This window comes from Mytilus edulis, chromosome 11 (genome assembly GCF_963676685.1).
Source record: "Mytilus edulis chromosome 11, xbMytEdul2.2, whole genome shotgun sequence".
Lineage (NCBI taxonomy): Eukaryota > Metazoa > Mollusca > Bivalvia > Mytilida > Mytilidae > Mytilus > Mytilus edulis.
In genome coordinates this window covers 36,018,674-36,041,563 of record NC_092354.1, presented here as the reverse complement: position 1 = coordinate 36,041,563, position 22,890 = coordinate 36,018,674, and the positions used below count along the sequence as shown (strand labels likewise).

Here is a 22,890-nt window from a genome sequence, read left to right as displayed (position 1 = left end):
TTCACAAATATGCAAATAAGGCTGTTAAATGAAAAATAGTGTGAATTTACAAAAAAAAAAAATTTTATCTTAACTCCTAAATACCCAAAGATTTTGGAAATATATATTATGTTGCCCAGTTATAACTACCAATTTGGACGAAATTTGAGATTTTGCATGGTTTTATGACAGACTGGCTCTTAAGGCTTCAACTGCTTCTTGTTCTTGAATATAAAATTACTTCCTAAAATTCGTTTATGCACCTAACACTGAAGGGAGATAACTCTGTATGTCAGTTTAACATTTTAATCATGTTGTTTTGTTAAGGATAAGGTAAGCCAACAAGCCAAATTTATATTAAACCACATATTAAAAATACATGTTCATTGATAAAATGGTCACTTATAATGTATGTTGATTCTCAGACAATTTTGTTAATGAACCATAAGTAAATAGAATATGTAAGGTATTCTTGCACTCTAAACATGGCTCCTCACTCATTTCATTCTAAACCTCAATTTACAATAATTATATTATAAAATATATATTATATAAAATATTTCAGAATTGAATGCTTCTTTTTGTAACTTCATTAGGGTGTAAAAATGTTGGCCGAAGTAGATTTTGTATGAAGCGCTGTCAACGCGTGAACAACTCCATGAAGTTACAAAATGAAGCATTCAATAATTATACTTGAATTATTTTAGCTAGGAGCTATGAAAACACGTTTTTTATCATTTTTTATTTATTTGACCTGTGCACTTAATTGTCGGTCTTCGTGTTATCATGAATGAGAAGTTTTATTGTGTATACAACTGCTTAAGGAATAACACGCGATGTGCAGTTAGCCAATACATGTTCATTGATAAAATGGTCACTTATAATGTATGTTGATTCTCAGACAATTTTGTAAATGAACCATAAGTAAATAGAATATTTGAGGTATACTTGCACTCTTAACATAGCTCCTTACTCATTTCATTCTAAACCTCAATTTACAATGAATTATACAATTAATACTGCAACCAGATCTACTAAAAACCAAGTTGCCCTATGTCATTTCTTCATTGTATTTGTCGCCCTTTCAATGTCATTCTTTGCAATCATTTATCGAACAAGAAGGCTACTGATTATTTATATAAAATTTTCAAAAGTATTCATTTCAAATTGTTGCCCTTTCAAGTTCATATCAACTGTTTCAGTCATCATTACCTGTAGAAACGGAAGCAAGACAGTCTGAGTTTGTTAATGTGCCCATTGCATAAAACATGTCAATTATTAATGTGTCTTTTAAACCCCCTATAACTGCATGTGTCTATGCTGCACCTAAGGAAAAACGGACCCTTTCTGTGGTTTTTTTTTCTCTTTCACAGTTTTTATGACTCATAACGTTTTAATAATTTTGTCGTTTGATCGCATCCAAAGATTTAATTGTTCTTTCTTGCTTTTCTTTTTGACTTACTCTACCGTATCAGTTCTCGGACACATCCCTAAATCTAAGTAAGATTTTAAATATTTTTCAATTTCAGTCATTTCAACCTGATACCACCTCTTCCCTACTATTGATGGCTTACTTTTATTAAAAGAGGGACGAAAGATACCAAAGGGACAGTCAAACTCATAATCTAAAACAAACTGACAAAAATAATTTATTTTTACAATATCCTCTTTCAACTAACTTATTTTGTAAGTTAGTTAAATGTTTATCTAATTCAGCGATGTCACTATTATTTCTAATATGACGTATTGATTCACACACTGTAATACTTGTAAATGTGTGTTTAGGATGTGCACGAGTTGATTGATTGATTGTTGGTTGCTTAACGTCCAGTGGCAAATATTGTATGCATATTCAGGACGAGAACAAGTTAACAATAAATACAATAGGTAGGTTGTTATAATAGAGGATGATGGTCGGGGAAATTTGGACTGCCACTAGAAAATGAGGGTATATTGGATAGACAGAAATTTTGCCGTGCAACAGACCACCTACGTACCCCTCAAGAGTTGTTGCAAGGGTTCTTAACGTGCAAAGAGCGTGGCACTCTCTTTACACGAGGCATCGAATTTAACGTCCCCTTCTGACCGGACGTGACTGCGAACTTGATACATCCCGCACAGCCAAACGGACGCCCCACTTCGGCAAGCGTTTTACTGCCGGTCGGAAGAAAACCAAGTGACCATATTTCTATACCCCAGTCACCCTTGGGGGAGGATGTGCACTAGTGATTGATAAATATTGATACGTTTCGGTTTTTTTAATATGTGATTTAATATCAAGAATGCCATTAATATGGAATCTTTCACCTTTGTACACTTCGGTATCTAAATAGGTCATACAAGAACTAGACACTCAAATGTGAATTTAAGAAGAGGGTCAATTTTATTCGCTATGTTAAAGAAATCTTCCACTTGTTTTAATGTGCCTGTGAAGACCATAAAACCGTCGTCTCTGTATTGACAGTGTAATTTGATGTTTTCTCTCCATTGAAACTTATCTAAGATATTTATTAATATGACAGACAGATGTAAACCTGTACATGTCGGAGAATATATACCCCATAGGTGCTCCTATGATTTGTTTGTATAATTGTCCATTAAACTCAAATTCATTGTTTCTTAGTATCAATTTAACCAGACCTGATTTTGATTTAAGAAAAAAAAAGCTGAAATATAATTATTTTGACACACTGGGTCGCGTAGCGACCCAAACCACCTCGCGCATGTAAGGCACCCAGAAAATTTTGGGATAAATGGTGCAAAATTATGCAATCTGGGCTATTCCTGGCACTTAAATTTAGTTTTAAAAAACATTGTTTTTATATAAGATTTTTCCCCATTTTTCAAAAAAATGTTCAATATGATATAACTTCTATTAAGAAGAGAAAAACATACTTTCTCAATTGCTGAAAACTTCTGATAATAAATAGGAAAAGGAAATAATTAATATTTAATAAGGGTAAACATTTATGGTGTATAAATAATATATAATGGCAATTTCATTTCCATAATTCATTGATTTCATTGTCACTACTGTCCTTTTGTCTTTTGAGAAGCTGAGGTAATGTGTCCTAATCTTGCTCTTTTGGCTGCTTTTTCAATCAATTCTTTTGCTTTTCTCTTGGAAACTGTTTTTACCTGCGATTTGATTTGTAAGTTTGCTTTTTTTTCCTCATTGATTAACTTCTTTTTGAGCAGTTCTTCCTTGTACTGCTTACAAGCAGTTTTCATATTTTTACACAGGTGAGGATCTATCTTTTCATGTAATACATCTTTTTTTTTTTGTAGTACTCTACAGCTGTTTTCTCAGTTGCTTTCAAACTGTATTTTATATTCTGAATAGCATTGTATGTTGAAATGTTAATACTTCCAGATTTACAATCTATAATGTCATTCATTATGTTGAAACTGGATTCTACTTGTGGTCCATGAAAACAACTTAGCAGTAATTGAGCCATTTTTGAAAGAAGTGGATACTTCTTTACATTACCATCTTTGCCCCACCATACATCAATTCTTTCATCATCTTCCAACACCACAATTGATTCATCTGTCTGAAATTTTCTTATTTCCAAATCATAGTTTTCTATTTCATCTTCTTCAAGCACATTTGTTGCAAGACTTGGCAATTTTTGTAAGTAAATCAATGTACAGGTATGGCCTTTTGCATCTGGGTGAATAGCTGAAACTGCTTTCAAGAAAACATTTGTAATTAGAAGCTTATTCTGAAGGGTGAGTCCACAATTTTTATAGGCATCTTGAACCTGAAAAATATTGTATAAAAAAAATATAACAATTGCTCAAATAAATTGAACAACCAAAACTTACATTACTGCACTTGTTATTTTGTATATAATTCCTTCTATAACCTAATATATCCATATACACATGTGATTTAATTTAAAAAATGCAAAATTATGATTTCTTGTATATGTTAATGGACAATCATGTTTGTCGATTAATTTTTTTGTATGTTTTTCTTTCACAAACTGAGATCATTATCAAATTTGAAATGTTCTTGTAGCTTGTTATGTTTATAATTTACACTTGTCAACTCATTGTTATTTGTTTTTAGTTTTTGATATTGGATATTGGATACTTTGTTATGAGACTTCTGGTGACTTTAATTTAATGATTGAGATTTATCTAGGGTATATTTAGTGCTTGTTGTGTGGTATGGGCTCTTGCTCACTGTTGAAGGCCACAAAAGGGACCCCTTTGTGAAGGCATTTTTGCAATGCTTTATTTTATTGTGATGTTGTCTTTTTGATGAATACCCTATATCCTTTCTATTTCATATAAAGTTTTAAAAAAAACTTACATTATATATAGTTTCTAAAAAAACTTACATTATGCTAAAATGTTTTTACTGCCACATCTTTTTGATTCTTCTGATTACTTGTGATGATTTTACCCCAATGAACATTTTATCTGCTTTCAAGAAGTTTGCTGTTGTTGAAATGTCTAATCTCTTTAATTTTGCTGATGTTGTTGCCGACTTCAAAATTTCAGGTTTCACATAACAAGCAAGAAACTCTCTAAATAACTTGACCTGTAAAGAATTATTATCATATTGAAATATAACAAATTTGTCTCTGTATGCTACACTGGGAAATTTGTGTTCATCAAGAAATATATTAACAACAAATAGTTATATATAGTCAGGAATATCGAAGATGTGGTATTTTGTGATATGTGTGGTATGAGTGTGAATGAGACAACTCTCCATCCAAGTCAGAAATCTGAAAAAGTAAAATTATTAATTTAAAAGTATGTCAATGTTGAAGACCATGCTGAGCTTCATATTTTTTGGTGTTTTTTGCTGTATATATGGGACATTGTTTTTTGCATTTGCACTTACCAATTGCTCATGCAGCTCATGAATCATTGGCTCTTTCATTTCAAAGGTTAAGACATTTGCTTTGGCGGAGTTATGAACATGATGACAAGTATCGCCATCAACATCCAAAAAGTGTGGAGCCTTCTGACTTCTAATACGGGTCTCAAGTCCAGATTTCGAACCACGCATGACGTTGCATGAATCCATTAAGATTGATGTCAAGTTTTTCCATGGTATGTCACTTTTTTCAAATACATCCACAACTTTTGTATACAGAGCTTCACTGTTTACAGTAACACATGTGAGGGAAGATAAATGCCTGACCACTACTTTGTTTGAGACTTTACAGAAGTAACTAGCAAGTATAGTTAGCACCTTTTGATAGTTAGAACTTGTGCTTTCATCCATATTCAAGGAAAAGCAACTTGTCTTCAAACATCTTATAAGATCTTCTTCAAAAGTTTTTCCAACGCCAAAACGGGTCTTATATGAAGCAGTAGTTCTGTTCATAGTGATGGAGTCCAAAGCCTTTTTATCATCAGATAAATTTTGCCAATTCTTTAAGCATTTTTGGCACAAGGGAAAAAGATAGAGAGTTTTCGGAAGTAAATGCCACTACCATAGATTCCATATTTGTTACCCTATCCTGAAATGATGTAAGTGAAGCTGGTGCAGGTTCTTTTAGTTCTGCAGATGACTTGAACATTGGATGTAATCCATATATACCTTGGTGAGTATCTAATTTTGCTCCAAATGCACCTAAAAATAAAACAAGTTAAGTATTACAACAACAAGTCAATAAAAGAGACTTGAGATGCATTTTGATTGATTGTTGATTGATTGTTGGTTGCTTAACGTCCAGTGGCAAATATTTCATGCATATTCAGGACGAGAACAAGTTCACAATAAATACAATAGGTAGGTTGATACAATAGAGGCCATCTGGGATGATGGTCGGAGAAATTTGGACTGCCACCGGAAAAGGAGGGTATATTGGATAGGGACAGAAATTTTGCCTTGCAACAGGCCACCTACGGACCCCTCAAAGAGTTGTTGCAAGGGTTCTTAACGTGCAAAGAGCGTGACACTCTCTTTACACGAGGCATCGGATTTAACGTCCCCCTTCTGACCGGACGTGACTGCGAACTTGATACATCCCGCACAGCCAAACGGACGCCCCACTTCGGCTAGCGTTTTACTGCCGGTCGGGAGAAGACCAAGTGACCATATTTCTATACCCCAGTCACCCTTGGGGAAAGATGCATTTTGAAAAAATGTCTGACTACAGCATTAAAATGTTTTTATATTATAGATTAAGTGGTAATGATTGCTTTTGTCAGGTTGGGACATTTAAGGGATATCCCTCTTTAGGGATTGTTCCCAACCGGTGTGTTGGTGTTCATCCCTTTGACTTATACATCATTTGCAGAAAAAAACCAAGTACAGACCTACAAAAAATTTGGGCATAGTGGCCCCTAGAAATTAAGAATTTATACCCCCCCCCCCCCCCCCCCCCATCCCCAATTTCCCAGGCCTTAAAGTTTGGTCAAAGAAAGAAAAGCAAAGAGAATAGGACAGTTCTCCGTATCCTAAAAGAACATACCTCATTGCTTAAAAGATAGATACACAACATTTAGACAAATAAATAAAGAAATGTCAACGTACCAGACAGGCTGTGGTTTGTTTTTCTCATTTTCAAATTGTCCAGGTGAAGTTTTTTGGTTAAGTGTTGCTCCAAACTTTTCCAGCCTTTTCCAGCGTAATTGATGTCTTTTTGACATAACTCACATCTGGCAATTCCTCTCGAGTTAATTTTCCTAATAAACTGGCCTACCCAATCCCATTTCCAACAGTTTTTTACACCTTTGTCAACTTCCAAATTGTATGAGTCCCTCTGAAGTACAACACGGGAAACCATCTTTCATCTTGACTTTGAAATCTCGACCAATCACGTTCGTCCTTTTATTAAAACATAGCTATGGCCAATCAAAAATGAGCTTATTTCCGCTTTTGGAAGTTTTTTTATATAATTTTTATCGGATTCGGAGAAGAGCGGAAAAATATCCGGTTTTGCCGTGATAAATAAAAAAACGGAATTCAAAGCCAGAAACCGGAAAAAAGTCGAGCGGAAAGCGGAATTCCGCTAAAAAACGGAAGAAAATCAGGTCTGATTTAACAAATGCCGTTAAATCTCTTTTGTTGGGAATTTTTAAATTATATTCTTGTGTGTCAATTGATTCTAATGAATTGTGATAACTGTTTCTTCTAAGTTATCAATGTTCATATTTGTGTACATTGACGTTACATCATGGACAATAAGGAGGCATTCTTTTGTGACCTCGTGTGACTCTACTTTATTAATGAAGTCTTGTGTATCTTGAATGCAAAAGGTATGCCTCTTCAATAATGGTTTTAAGATTAGATCCAGTAATCTTTCAATACGTCTCGTGGGAGAGTTACACTTATTGATGATTGATCGGTAAGGAATGTTTATGTTTCCAGCTATTTGACCAGTTCGGAATGCCTCATTAATTATTTCTATTTAGAATATGGAACACACTCACTTACTATTGATTATTTTGACAAAAAATTCAAAATTAGCTGATTTCTCATTTACAGTCATAGACTTTTATATATAAGACTACTTACCAAAAAATATAATACTACATGTATTGAAATTAACATAGAAATTAAACTGCTAACTTCTCAGATCTCCCGTCAGTCCTTGTACTTCATGTTATGACAGTGCCATGTCCTGTCATGATAATCAGTGACAATAAACCTAAAAAAAATAACTACCTATCATCAGAATCAGCACTATATTAAGGATGAACATCTATGAGGAGCCAAAAGTTTCTAGAATTAAAACTTTTTTTCTTAACCTGATTTTTGGGTTTATGTGTGACTGTAAACAAAGAAAAAATTAGTATTTACAGCCTAATATCTTTCTATATTTATGTTCCCATCAAGACACATTTTTGAGTGTATATACTCCAGCTTAATGTTAATGGTTTAAAAAAAAAAAAAAAAAAAAACATATTACCAGGTTTTTCTTTCCATGACCAGTTAGTTCCAAGACGGCTATCCGTCTAATTTACATAAGATGGAATGTCCATCCTCAGTTTTAAAGACGGATTTTCCATCTTATATTGAATTGAAATAAACAAGACGGAAAAACTGTCCTTAATATTTTGTCAAATTCACTAGACAGTTTTTCCATCTTATCCAAAACAAACATGCTTTAGACGGAAAAACGGTCTTTTATCATTTATAAACTCATAAGACGGATAAACCAGTCTCTGGTAAAAAAGGTACCTTTGAAGACGGTGAAACCATCTTCTTTTATTTATGGTCATGCACATAGTTGTTGAATTAGCTGCTAAATAAGCACAGTTCTTTTTATATGAGTTAAACCAAAGTTTACCATTCATTAAATATGCAAGCTGCTGACGATGAACATTTGGTTAAGATTTCATGGAGCATCAAAGGATACCATGCTTTCCATATACGACCACCAATAAACATAGACTTAAATATAGAAATAGAAAACAACAACCGGTATGATGAGAATGCTGTCTTGGTAAAGATTCCAGACTTAGTGGATTTACCGGAACATGTTCTTAACCAGCTGCCAGAGGGAAGCAATCAACGACCTTTGAGGCAGCTGGCAGGTATGTCAACACAATGCAAATCAATTTGATCTTGTTTAATACTGTCATCACTATTGAAGGACAGAGGGATGGAGCGTTTTAAAGCCAGGGAATTCGAGAAAACCCTTATCGCGATTAGGGATCACCCATTTCTGAGGGCTGCATGTCAGGGGTTTCTTGATTACCAGGGCATTTTATTTTTGATTATTTGATTACAAAGGGCATTTTATATGGTTATTTGATTCCCAGACCCCCTTTTTGATTATTTGATTACCAATTTTGTAGCAAGTTTAATGATTACAACCAGAGTCTTAGATGCATTGTTAAGTCTCTGTTACAACTGAAAACCTAAGGACAACGACCAAAAACTTGATGATTACAATGTCCAAATATTTTAATGATTATTTGATTACTGGTTACCCCCCCCCCCCCCCCTTTCCCCCCTCTATATTGTTCGGTAATCGCGAATCAAATATTTATTTCAATGGGAAATTCGTGATTACACATTTTATTTCATGGGAGTTCAGATAACAACCCCTCCTTCTCACCCCAACAATCAGTTTGGCAGACTGGCAGATATTCAACCAATTTAAAAAAAAAATCGAAGCCGGCTGGCCAAGAGGCTGGCCATCACATTATATCTCACGACTTCAGGGCATATGAAGGGGAGGGTGTTGAACATAGAATTCATTGATCAATCTAGAAATGGCAGGGACAAGTAGATTGTAAATTACATGTCAGGACCTGCATGCGTTACCGTCATATTGCTAATTGCTATCAGTGCTATCAGTATAAACATGATATATTATTTTTAAATTACTAAGTTGAACATGTAAAAACTAATATAGTCAATTCTCCATTATATACACATCCTCAGTATGCACGATATGAGTTTTAATAATAGTGGTTGAACATTTTTTGAGTTGCGATTGGTTACAGATTACACAAAATATGGTTTGTGGTTAATTTCTATCTTATTTCATTTTTAATCATACAGATATGGGAATGATTTGGATCCAATTAGACATGTTTTACCCCACCAACGGTATTGCCTCTGTTCAGATTGTCAGTAACCTGCTACTTGGTGTGGGTTCCACCTGTTGAAAATCAGGCAGTGACCTCGAAATGTTATTTATTATAAATTTACCCAATTTTTATGTTCTGGTATGTGTTCCACCTATTTGTATTATTTATTTTTTAATTCAGATTTTTTACACTTCACCTCTATGTTCTAATTAAAGAATGATAAAATGTGTTTTCTTTTTTCATTCGTAGGAAGGCCAGTAGGAAGAGAACCAGCTAATGTATGCAAGGCATTTAAACAGCTACTCCAGACGCAAATGGCCAAAAAAGTGATTTGCAGGTATACTGGCATGGCTGCTCCGAGTCGCAATCCCCCCTCACACCAAAAATTCCACAGGACAAACAGGATATTTGATATACCTGGTGGAGGAGCTGAACTTAGTTGTGATTATTTCATTTTGATAAATAAATCACACTTCAGAGAAGCCATGAGAGTTCTGGAAAACTGCATTCCATTCCAGGATCTTGATGCAAGGCTTTCTGCATAAACTTTATTACTTCCAATAAAAAAGTTGAAATCTGACATTTGTTTAAAGTTTTATTTTCTTGAACTCCCAACAATAGAATAAATGAACAGTTAACATAGAAAAAGATAACAAATTAAAGGAAACACATGTAACAAATAAAACATAACTGCTATAACTTAATTTGATATGTAACATCAAATTTCATTGGCTGAGCAAACTAATTTATACTGTATAATATCAGTTGAGGATCCTACCATAAATGGAAAACATTATAAAGATAAAAGAGCCATGAAATCTTCATTTCATCTTCAGGAATAAATCTGAGCATTGGTCTTATAAAGAATGTGTGTTATGCTACAACAAATATATCAAGCTTCAGGAGTTTATTTTATAAGACCTCAATAAGATTTCATAATTTAACCAAAAGAAAAGGCCAAAAATTGGTAAAAATAGCTAACAATAAAAGATAACAATAAAAGATAACAAATAATTAAAAAAAACACCAAAACAACATTAGTTGTATGCAAGTCGTGCTAAGCTTACCCCCAACCATGCCCCACTTTTGTCTATCGTTATATATACTGGATAATTCAAAGTTCCACGAAACCTGAAGTTGATATTTGAGGGTGACAAAAATCACTTTAATACACTTTATGGTACATATATATATAAAGCTGTATACCAAATTTGAAATTGATCAGATCAGTTGGAGCGAAGAAAAATATGGCAAAAGTTTAAATGTGGACGGATGGACAGAGGGACGGTAATTTGAACCATGAGATGTTTATGGCAAATATAGACACACTCAAAGATTTTCACATAAAAATGGTATGGATTTACAAAGCATTCTGCATATTTGTATTTCAATGTTTATAAATAATATGCATACATATAAACAGTCAATTGATGACAAAGCTCATGTTGTACTAAATAAAACATCCGAGATGGTAACCACATGGAGAGCAGCGAGCAAATTCTAGTCCTGATTTGGTCTTTGACGACACAGGTTTTAAAATCACAACATGATAAAAATGCAAATTTCTATATATATCTATCAATACAACAAGTAGTTGACCAGTTGACTAGACTTAAAAGAAACAATATTAATTTGCAACAAGAGTATTCATTTGGTACATAATATCACAGAAAAATAACAAGTAGAAGTTTATAATAAATATATATCTTTGATATAAATAATTGGAGAAAAATACTAAGGAAACAAATCTTTATCTTAATCTGGATTGATAGTGTTGAGATACCACAGTAGCAGAGGTCTAGGACATGTGCTGTGGTATCTTAACTCTAGCAGCAATCCATATAATAGACTTTGAAGCTGGAAGACACTATTGCAATAACATTTTTATGCTTAGTTTTACTTTAGTAATCAAACTCTCATTTACTCTTGTAAGGGGGGTGTAAAAGGTATTATTACCCTTATAGCCATGGGAATTGAGATTGTACCACCCTTCAGCACAACTGTACAACCTTCGGCTACGCCTCAGGCTGCACAAAAGTGCTTCAGGGTGGTACAATATCAATACCCACGGCTTTAAGCATAGATAACTGATATACTACAGCTGCTGGATATTTAGTCAACCTCTCTACCTCGCCCTCTACCTCTTCCCCTACCTCTCCCTCTATTACTTCCTTCCACTTCTACTGGTTTGGGTTTTTGTAATTGTCTTTTCTTTCTGGTAAATATTCTCTTCTTCATTGACTCTACGCTGACATGATCTTCCTCAGGAGGTGACTGAATATCCAGCAGCTGTAGGTTGATCAGCTGGGATTGTCTGACATTTTGTCCAGGCAGAAATCCCATCTGATCAGGACCTTTTGTTGGGGATGGCTGCACTGCAGTTTTCAGTATTTTGGCTTTATTTAGCCTTTGAATTATAGATTCCTGATTAGCATGGAACATTGTATCATTAAATGGCATTATAACATTATTTGATTTAAAATTATCAAGTAAATTTGTAGAGTCAGTATAATGCACCTCATTTTTGTGCTTCACAACTAAGAAATATTCTGACTCATCATGATCCTCCCCAAACTTTGTAACCTTCTCCATTAGGGAGTCCACATTTCTAATAAAAAATTTTCTGTCAGCCATCTGTCTCCTTTTCATCTGTTCTGGCGTCCCAGATTTAACGGCAAACCGCCCAGTTCTTCCATCTCTTTTGGTATCTGAAAAATAGAAAGACCTATTTAACAGGTTCGGTCCAAATATGTTTTAGCTATCCCCCTTTGTCATAATTTACCTTAAATGTCTCTATCTTGGTAATTTCTGTGAAATGCATCTTTATCATATTATATAACACTTCTGAAAAATTGTGTATAAAAATGTTTAAATTCCTTTGATATGTATCTACTGTAGATTTTTATTGGACCATTAAAAGAAAGTAAAACAAGAATGTGTCCATAGTACACGGATGCTCCACTCGCACTATCATTTTCTATGTTCAGTGGACCGTGAAATTGGGGTCAAAACTCTAATTTGGCATTAAAATTAGAAAGACAACTCTTGCAAATGGGAGATAATTATGCAAACTGGGAAGATAATTGTATTGTATTTTAAGCTTTGCTGTCGCAAATTGAGTTTACCTAGCGACACGTAGCTTCAAATGTTCATGAAATCTCACAAAAGGTATTATTCAAAGTATGAAATTCATTTGTTTTGCCAAAGTGGCAGAAATATTGCATTTGGATTTTATCATTTCAAAATGGTGGCTGTGTGAAAGGCTGCAGCTTAGTTACGGCAAGACAATCGTGAATTTTTAGTAAAAGGATAGCCAATCACATCCATTGTTACAAACAAATAGTATTAGAATAATAAACATCATACTGTGAAAGTACTGGATCACAATTTTTGCTAGATTTTGCTTATGTCGCTAAAATGTATTTGGACAGGACCTGTTTAATATTTAGGGATTATTTCATTTTAGTACCAAGCTAACTTAAGTTGGTGGGTATATCATGTATTTTAAACATGACCACCTGTGATCAATTTTATTTTTCAAAGTGTAAATTGTTGTGAAATGAAGGGAAAAACCTCATAGAAAATGTAAAAGGCCAAAATAATGGGTTTTTTTCACAATCTTCAAATTTAGGTAGCTAGTGAATCCGAAGAACTAGGAATTAATTTAGTGCTTACCTTTTGACATGCCAGCTTTTTCATTTTCATCTACATGAATCTCTGCTAGTGGTTCTACTATAGGATCACCTATCATTGTTGGAGATCCTGAAAAAATAGTGAAAATCAAACATATTATTTCATTCCAATAACTTTATTTCAGAACATTTTACAAAAAAGATGAGTGATTCAGGCTGTCTTGAACTTTAGTTATAAAAAATATCAAAAACCTGTATTTGTAAAAAAATAAATAAATCCAGATCTTAACATGGGTTAATGATATTATATCATCTTTTCTTAACAATTAATTGCATCAATTATGTGAACATGTAGATAAGTAGAAACTAGCCCTATCCTTTAATTTCACTTTCCGTTACATAGATGACGTTTGTCCTTGAATAACAACAGATTTCAAGACTTTTAACATCTCATCTGTCTACTAGTATCCTATTGAACTTGCAATTAAGGACACAACAGACACACCAAAGTCAACTTCATATTTGGATTTATTTCTCGAAACTGACCACGAGGGATATCTCATAACTAAGTTATACAATAAGTGTGATGACTTCAACTTTCCCATTGTCAATTTCCCTTTCCTTAGTGGCAACTTACCAGCTTTACCAGCATATGGTGTTTACATTTCTCAGCTTATCCGTCACTCTAGAGCATGTATTACTTATCATGACTTTCTCGAGAGAGGGTTGCTGTTATCACAAAAACTGCTCAGTCAGGGTTTTGTCAGGGAATGGCTGGCTTCTTCATTGCGGAAGTTTTACGGTCGTCATCACGAATTAATTGACCGTTACAATGTAACAGTGACACAAATGACATTATACATGCTTCCATTGTCATAAACATGTCTTGTTCCTATCCTGATTGTGACACATATCGGATTGACTTTGTTAGACCTCACGACGGGTGCTGTTGACAGAGCAGGAACTGCTTACCCTTTCGAAGCACCTGGGTTCACTCCTTGAAAATACATGTAAATAGAGTCAAACAATGTGATATCAGTTTGTCTGCAGAATATAGGAACGACTTTTTTTAAGTGTAGCAGAACAAATGTTTGCAATAGGGCTTCAATTGAAACCTTAGGTTTGTGTTTGACAACATCAATAATATATTGCATGTAAATACAAACAAATAATATCTTTGTAAGAGGGTAGTTATTTTGAATGTAGGACAGAAAGTCACAGGACAAAAAGTCACAGACAAAAAGTCACAGGACAAAAAGTCACAATTCATTTTTTCTAATACTTTTCTTTAAATAAAAAATGCTTATTTCCACAAAAATATTTTTGTATTTTTCTTGAACTTTTGTATGTAAACCAACTTTGTAAACAAAATTTATCAAAAAATAACAAAGATAATCAAATAATTGTTAAGAAAACAAAAGGTCAAAGTGGCTTGGCACTTAAATGGCTTCATGGTGCCAAGAAATATATCTTTTGCATCATTAAAATTAAATAAATCTTCATTTTTCAAGTATAATGACACATTTCCTAAACTTTATTATGAATATATGTATTAAAAAGTAAATATTTCAAGATATTTCTCTTATATATTTAAATAATTGTCAACAAATTATTTGTGACTTTTTGTCCTGTGACTTTTTGTCCTACCAAATTTGTGACTTTATGTCCTGTGACTTTTTGTCCTGTGACTTTCTGTCCGTTTACCGTTATTTTCGGGTACTGTAACGTAACGCTAAATCTTTGTCTTTTGAAATGTTATCTTTATTTGAATTTAAATGTATTTTTACTTGTTTTACAAACATTGCCGTATTTAAATACTTTATGATTGATTGTTGGTAGCTTAACGTTCAGTGGCATATATTTCATGCATGTTCAGGACGAAAACAAGTTAACGATAAATACAATAGGTAGGTCTTGCCATCAAAGAGCACATCCGGGGTGATGGTCAGGGAAACTAGGACTGCCACTGGAAAATGAGGGTATATTAGATAGGACAGAAATTATAGCCACATAAGGACCTGTCAAAGAATTGTTGCAAGGGTTCTTGACGTTCAAAGAGTGTAGCACTCTCATTACACGAGTCATCTGATTTTACGTCCCAATTCTGACCGAACGTGACTGTGAACTCTATACATCCTGCACAGATAAACGAACTTCCCACTTCGACAACCGTTTTACTGTCTGTCGGGAGAAGACCAAGTGACCATATTTTGTTTCCCCAGTCACCCTTGGGGTCAATACTTTATCGTATGTATGTATACATACTATCTGCCTACATGCATTACCATATTTTGATATATATCACATCTGCAACTGATAAATTCTAATTAACATACTTAAATTAGTGCATATACAACATATTTTTGGCAAAATCCGTCTCGTTCTGATCTTTAATAGAAAACCAGTGTTACAAGGCGTTTAATTGCTATCTTTATACTGTAAACGACAAATTTATTTCCATTTACCTGTGTGCCGTACTGAAAAAATATTTGTTACCTATTGCCTGTGACTAGCTGTTAGTCGGTAAAACTTGGATTAAGTCCCAAACTAGTTGCAACCGTAGTAGAGTTAGTTCTAATCTATTATATTAAACCCCAAATATACACTGAAAATGGTCCCTTAAAATGTACCTTATATTCAATAAACCTCAATAATTGAAATTATGACTGCTACTTTATTTACTTTATTTGACTGTCCCTTTGGTATCTTTCGTCCCTCTTTTATTTACATTCAGCTGGTTTGCATTTACTATTATTGGACTCTTTTATTGCCTATTGCTGTTTACATTTGACTTCTTGGAAAAAATTTATACATTTGAGGTATTTATCATTATTTAATTCTTGATGTTATTTATACTTGATATATTGAAGTGTTTGTGTGGGCTTGCTAATAACTTACCAACATTAACTGTCAGATTAGCGTGGCTTCTTTTTTCTTTCCTAACATATTGATAGGTAACTGAGTGACAGGTGAATTTCCTTTATGGTGTTGGACCTGTTGATGTTTTCTGAAAGATTCGTCAATTCTCTGTGTTAAATATGAAACTTCTGGATATGTCATTCTTCCTATGTATTCACCACTTTGATTGCATCTATCACAGCCATAACACCCAGAATATTGTTGAAGACAATAACAATCAAAACCTAGGAGTAAACAAAGTCTCACAAAACAAAGGACATTTACATCAACAGTTATAAATTAGAAACAACACGAACTCCACTCAAAAACCCCGACTACTGCTTTAATGGTGTCATCCCGAAGTCGGCGGGGTTACACCAGTTATGCAGCAATCATTTTCTTCTACTTATTCCATGGTACACTGACTAGGACGAAATACTTCGGCAGGACCGCTCTTTCAGGTTCCTAATACTGAGTATTTGGTACAGTTCCGCTGACAAATGACTTCATTAGGTTTTCCATATTTCCATCCGTGACCCAATGCATTACTCTGATGTGCCTTTTTAGATCATTGCGTCTTGTGTCGTTTATCCCACATAAAATGGACACTTATGTGCATGGATTTCTAATTCGGACACCGTTTCAGTGGCGGACAAGCTGCCTCAACTTAAGGCGTCCTGTACTGCAGGATGCCACTGGTCAAGGCATGCCACTAACCGCACAATCAGGCATTAATTCTCGTGTGTCCATGTCTAAACTTGCTTTTTCTCTTGAAGATACGGTGAAATCCATTGCTAAAATCAACAATCATCAGTAAAAACAAAACCAACAGAAAAAAGCACAAATACGAAATTGAAAAAAAATTAAACTTACTTATAAGATATGTGTTGGGTTTTTTTTTAGTTTGTGTGGATGTATATTTATCTACATAAATAGATATGCTGTAATTACATTCTAAATATATATTTTGAAAATATAGTTCATATTTATCATAAAAACGATAAGTTAAACAAACGTGACGCAGCTCTACTACATCATACGCGTGATTTAAATCATGTACCCACACTACTATAACCAACCAATGATTATAGTCTTGTACGTCTAAACTTTCCTCTAATAAACTACTAAGGTCTACAAAAACTTGACAGGTTCCTTAAATCTAAATCCAACAGAATATTGAATTTTAAACCTTACTTAAGGCAATCTTATTTGCAATAATACCATTTCAGTCACTTCGGCCTTATCGAAACATCAAGCTTTGACGAGCAGATTTCTTTGACCCAGTGTCAGAGCGAGTATTAATATCAATATTTTCCACTGGACGTTAAGCAACACACAATCAATCAAAAATAATTATAATTTAAATTATAAAACTGTTTACAAAATGTTTAGTACTTTATTTTTTATCCAAGCACCACTGATCAATCTAATGTAGGCGAAACGCACGTTAAGTGCAACATAAAATTTGAATAAAATTACATTTTAATTAACTTGATCTATTGGTCTAAGCAATCCGACTGTTTTCTGTTTTTCCTGTTGCAGCAAAGGAGGAACTTCATTGACCTATCAATCACCATTTCTGCTTGAAATTTGCTGATGTTAATAAACAGGTTGGTTTTCGCAAGGTTTTGGTTGACAGTGCAGATTATATGAGATTTTTAATTTTCAATTGTTCAAGTGCACTCAAAGTTTCAACTCAGATGCACTTTCAGATCCAAATTTCCAAGGCGTTTTTTCGTTGTTCGACACTGTTTTTCTCGATAGTTTTGTTGTTTATCTCTGTCTCTGTTTTTACAATCATTGTAACAAATTTTAAATTATTGTTGCAATGCAGAGCTGTAAAGATGGAATCAGTAAAATCTGCCTCAAACCATACATGGGATCCCCAACTATGTAACTTCACAGTAACATGTTTCTGATCAAATGCATCGTTAACACAATCAGTTGGATCATGGTCATCAAAAGCAGCCCTTGCTACATCTACCCAAACCTCTTTGGTAGAAACATTTATGATTTTGTTTTAAATCAACGTTTTATTGAATGTTCCCTGTTCTTCACTTATAGTTTCGCACAGGGCAACGTTCGTCATTTTTTCCAAACATTTATAGTCAATATCAAACCAATGCTTTGAATCTACAATCATACCAGAGATCAAGTCAAACGCCCCCGTGATCATATTAAGACTTTACCTTTGATGATAAAGTAAAAATCCGGGAATTCCGATTAAAAAAGTTTTGAGCGGTAAATATAAATATAAGATTTTAAGTCTGAACGAAAAATCAATAAAAGAAAATATTGCCGGTAAAGACAAATTAAAGATTTTCTGTCGGAACGAATTTAAAGGGTCGGTCGGTAAAGGGCAAACGAACAATATTTTAAGTTAGGCCTCAATAACTATGTTTTTACTTGCATAACGTCGAATCTTTAGTTGTGGAGTCTTTACATCTCCATCATGTTTATTTAAATTCATCACACATGTGACAAGCTCCGTTTAACTTTTATTGTGAAAATCTAAAAAAATCACTTCGTTTACAAACACATACTTTGTAAAAAAAAGTATATATACATGTAACAAATACACATACCAGTCTATAATATAAAATACAACATTAAGCATCTGAAATAAACTAAGTTTTGAAGTTTTCAACTGTAATCAATATTTTTAATCTTGATGCTGTTCATTTAATCTGGTAACACAAATCCATGCTGGGCAACTCCCTTAATTCATCATTTAAATTCTGAAGTTCTTCAATCTTTTGTTTAAGTTGAAAGTTTTCATGTTTTAGGTGGCATATTTCCAGCATTTCATGTTTTAGGTGGCATATTTCCAGCATTTCATGATATTCCTTACTTTTGTGGGTTCCAATAGCATGGTGTATATGCTGTGATTAACTTTTATCATCTTACCCAGTTCCCTTAAATGATCAGTAAAAGCAACAGTACTATACCGATGTTCAAAACACATAAATCGACAGACAAAAACAAATCCGGGTCATAAACCAAAACCGAGGGAAACGCATTAAATTCAAGTAGAATTATTCAAAAAGTCTCCATGTTCATATGGAATTTTTGGTATTTTGACTAGGCAGTCCTTTAACTGATAGGATATGAGATGGCATTTACCTCTTAAGATGTCTTCATAAGACTTTTAACTGATTTGTCCATTTATCTACAAAGATTAATGATGTTATTTGAATGAAACTTAAAAATATTAAAAGTACTGGTCTTATCTATATATAAAATTAACATCACACAAATGACTCTATAATATGTACAAATGATTCATATGCAGTGTATAGCAGTGTAATGTAACAAGTGAAATATTTGATTTACTTTGTACCAATATACAACAAGTTAACAAGCATTGTGTTCATAATTTTCCTTGAACACGAAAATGACTCAAAGTATTAGTGATTTCATTGATCACATGCCGAGAATCAATTACCATTCTATGTGGCAAGTTATAAACGAGTAATGGGAAGATAGGCGGTTACACAGATGAAACTCAGTAGCTTTCAACACTTGTATTGCTGTTATGGCACCATTTATATAACGCTTAATGTCTGCGAGCAAAAGTTTGTCTTTTCTGCATACATTTACATAGAAGCCCCAAATCTGCACAAAAATATGTGGTTGCTAAAAAATTTAAAGCATGCAACATATTGAGGATGGCAGTAACACGTTGAGAATGATCATTTGATGTTGTGTGTAGACATGAAATAATACTTTCTATACAGCCAACTAGGCAGTTCTTTAACCGCTAGAAAATGTGACATCAACATATCGAATAAAAATCATAAGAGATGTTCTGATATTCTGCAATCTGTATCTTCTGTATTACTTTCAGAGTAGGGAGTGACAATTCCCTCTTGCATCGCGTATGACTTTGGTGAAAGTTTTGATAAAATGTTGAACTTCATTCTAAAAACGTATTAGCAAACTAATTAGACTGGGTTTGCTAACTTGAAAATTAAAACAATTTTGACAAAACTGAATGTACAAGTTTGATAATATAACGGAGAGATCATTCAATTATTTAAACCATAAGTTAAAATCTTCATATTTACAAAATCAAAGAAGTATTTGCTACCTAATTAATTGACTTCAATTATTTATAAATAAGGGTTCGTGCATATACATATCATACTAGACCAAATAGCTTTGAAACCTTTTGCTATTTTAATTGAATTGTTAATATGTGATGAAGGCCTTAGTCTCACCTATAAATGTTACTTTTTACAAATTGTGACTTGGAAGAGAGTTGTCCCATTGGCACTTCTACCATATCTTCTTACATTATTAATAGATTATTTGTGATTTTTTAAACGATCTTAAACTTTCCCTATTTTTTCATTTTTTGTTCAATAAATTGTTCAATATATTTATTGACGGGAGCTCACTTTAAATTTGTATAAGTTTTAAGTTACAGAGAAATGTGATTTTATTCATAAACTAGAGGCTCTAAAAGTAGAGATGCCAGTCCTATATTATTATAGGGAATATATTGTATTGTTTGCATTTTGTTGAAAGATCTTGTCAAGACGAACGTTTTAAGCCCTTGTTTTTTAAAATCCAATGTAGGGTTACGAAGTTATGAACGATTTAAGGTGGGCTTTCGGTCCCCCTTTTTTCTCCAAGATGGCCGCCACTAAAATTGTGTTGATTTGAGATTTCATAGGCATATTTTGAAGCAAGTAACAAGCACTGTGCCCAGAAATACTCTAATCTAGCAGAACATACTTCACTCCTTAGGGAAAACCATTAATATTCAGCAACATATGTTTTTAAAAGATTTTTTATCAGCGTCAAACAACCTTGAATCGTCCATTCTGATATAACTGAAAGGTATTGGTAGCCATGTTGAAGCATAATTTTCTACTAAATGACCCACACAATTACAGAATTGTACTAAATTCACTATATTATTTTGCCTGGTTTGTTTATACCAAAAATCCAAAAAGTGGTAAAATTTACTGAAAAATGTTGCAGTTTTTTAATAAAGGCTGTGGTTGGTTCAAGTTTACTTCTAATACATTGATCAAATGACCGATTTAAGGTAAAATCAATACAATTATTAAAACAAATTGTCATATTGACTGTAAAATGTGATAAAATTATCAATAAAGGTAACCTACGAATGAACATCCAACAAAGTGGAAAAATTAATTGAAAAATGTTGCGTTTGTTTAAGAAGGCTGTGGTTGGTTTAAGTTTAATTCTAATACAATTGTTGATACATGTTAGAAAATTATCTTGATCAAGGGTGACTGGGGTATAGAAATATGGTCACTTGGTCTTCTCCCGACCGGCAGTAAAACGCTTGTCGAAGTGGGGCGTCCGTTTGGCTGTGCGGGATGTATCAAGTTCGCAGTCACGTCCGGTCAGAAGGGGGACGTTAAATCCGATGCCTCGTGTAAAGAGAGTGCCACGCTCTTTGCACGTTAAGAACCCTTGCAACAACTCTTTGAGGGGCCCGTAGGTGGCCTGTTGCAAGGCAAAATTTTTGTCCCTATCCAATATACCCTCCTTTCCCAGTGGCAGTCCAAATTTCTCCGACCGTCATCCCAGATTGCCTCTATTGTATCAACCTACCTTTTGTATTTATTGTGAACTTGTTCTCGTCCTGAATATGCATAAAATATTTGCCACTGGACGTTAAGCAACCAACAATCAATCAATCGATACATATTACAAAATTGTTAATCAAATAATCGATTTAATGTAACATTATTACAATTCCAAAAAATATTGTCAAATTGACAGTAAAATCTGAAAAAATATCAAGAAAGGTATTATTCGAATGAATATCCAAAAAGTGGTAAAATTTACTGAAAATAACTAATTTTTTAAGAAGGCTGTGGTTGGTTCAAGTTTACTTCTAATACAATTATCGATACATATTACAAAATTATCTTGATCAAATGACCGATTTAATGTAACAATAGTACAGTTATTAAAAAAATTGTCAAATTGACAGTAAAATCTGAAAAAATATCAATAAAGGTATTATCCGAATGAATACCCAAAAAGTTGTAAAATTTTCTGCAAAATGTTGCATTTTTTTTAAAAAGGCTGTGGTCTGTTCAAGTTTACTTCTAATACAATTGTCGATACATGTTAGAAAATTATCTTGATCAAATGACCGATTTAATGAAACATTATGACAATTATTAAAAGAATTGTCAAATTGACAGTGTAATCTGAAAAATATCAATAAAGGTATTATCCGAATGAATATCCAAAAAGTGGTAAAATTTACTGCAAAATGTTGCAATTTTTTAAAAAGGCTGTGGTTGATTCAAGTTTACTTCTAGTACAATTGTCGATACATGTTACGAAATTATCTTGATCAAATGACCGATTTAATGTAACATTATTACATTTATTAAAAAAATTGTCAAATTGACAGTAAAATCTGAAAAAAAAATATCAATAAAAATCTTATCCAAATGAATATCCAAAAAGTGGTAAAATTTACCGAAAATGTTGCAATTTTTTAAGAAGGCTGTAATTGGTTCAAGCTTACTTCTAATGAAATTGTCAATACATATTACAAAATTATCTTGATCAACTGACCGATTTAATGTAACATTATTACAGTTATTGAAATAATTGTCAAATTGACAATAAAATCTGAAAAAATATCAATAGGGTAACATCCGAATGAATATCCAACAAAGCGAAAAATTTACTGAAAAATGAATTTTTTTTTTAAAAAAGGCTGTGGTTGGTTTAAGTTTACTTCTAATTAAATTGTCAATACTTATAACAAAATTATCTTGATCAACTGACCGATTTAATGTAACATTATTACAGTTATTGAAATAATTGTCAAATTGACAATAAAATTACAAAAATATATCAA

General features: G+C 33.2%; 1 pseudogene; it reads right to left on the bottom strand.

The window, feature by feature from the left end:
* Positions 1–2,946: 2,946 nt before the first annotated feature.
* LOC139494224 (uncharacterized) lies at positions 2,947–6,737 on the bottom strand (annotated as a pseudogene).
* Positions 6,738–22,890: the final 16,153 nt, after the last annotated feature.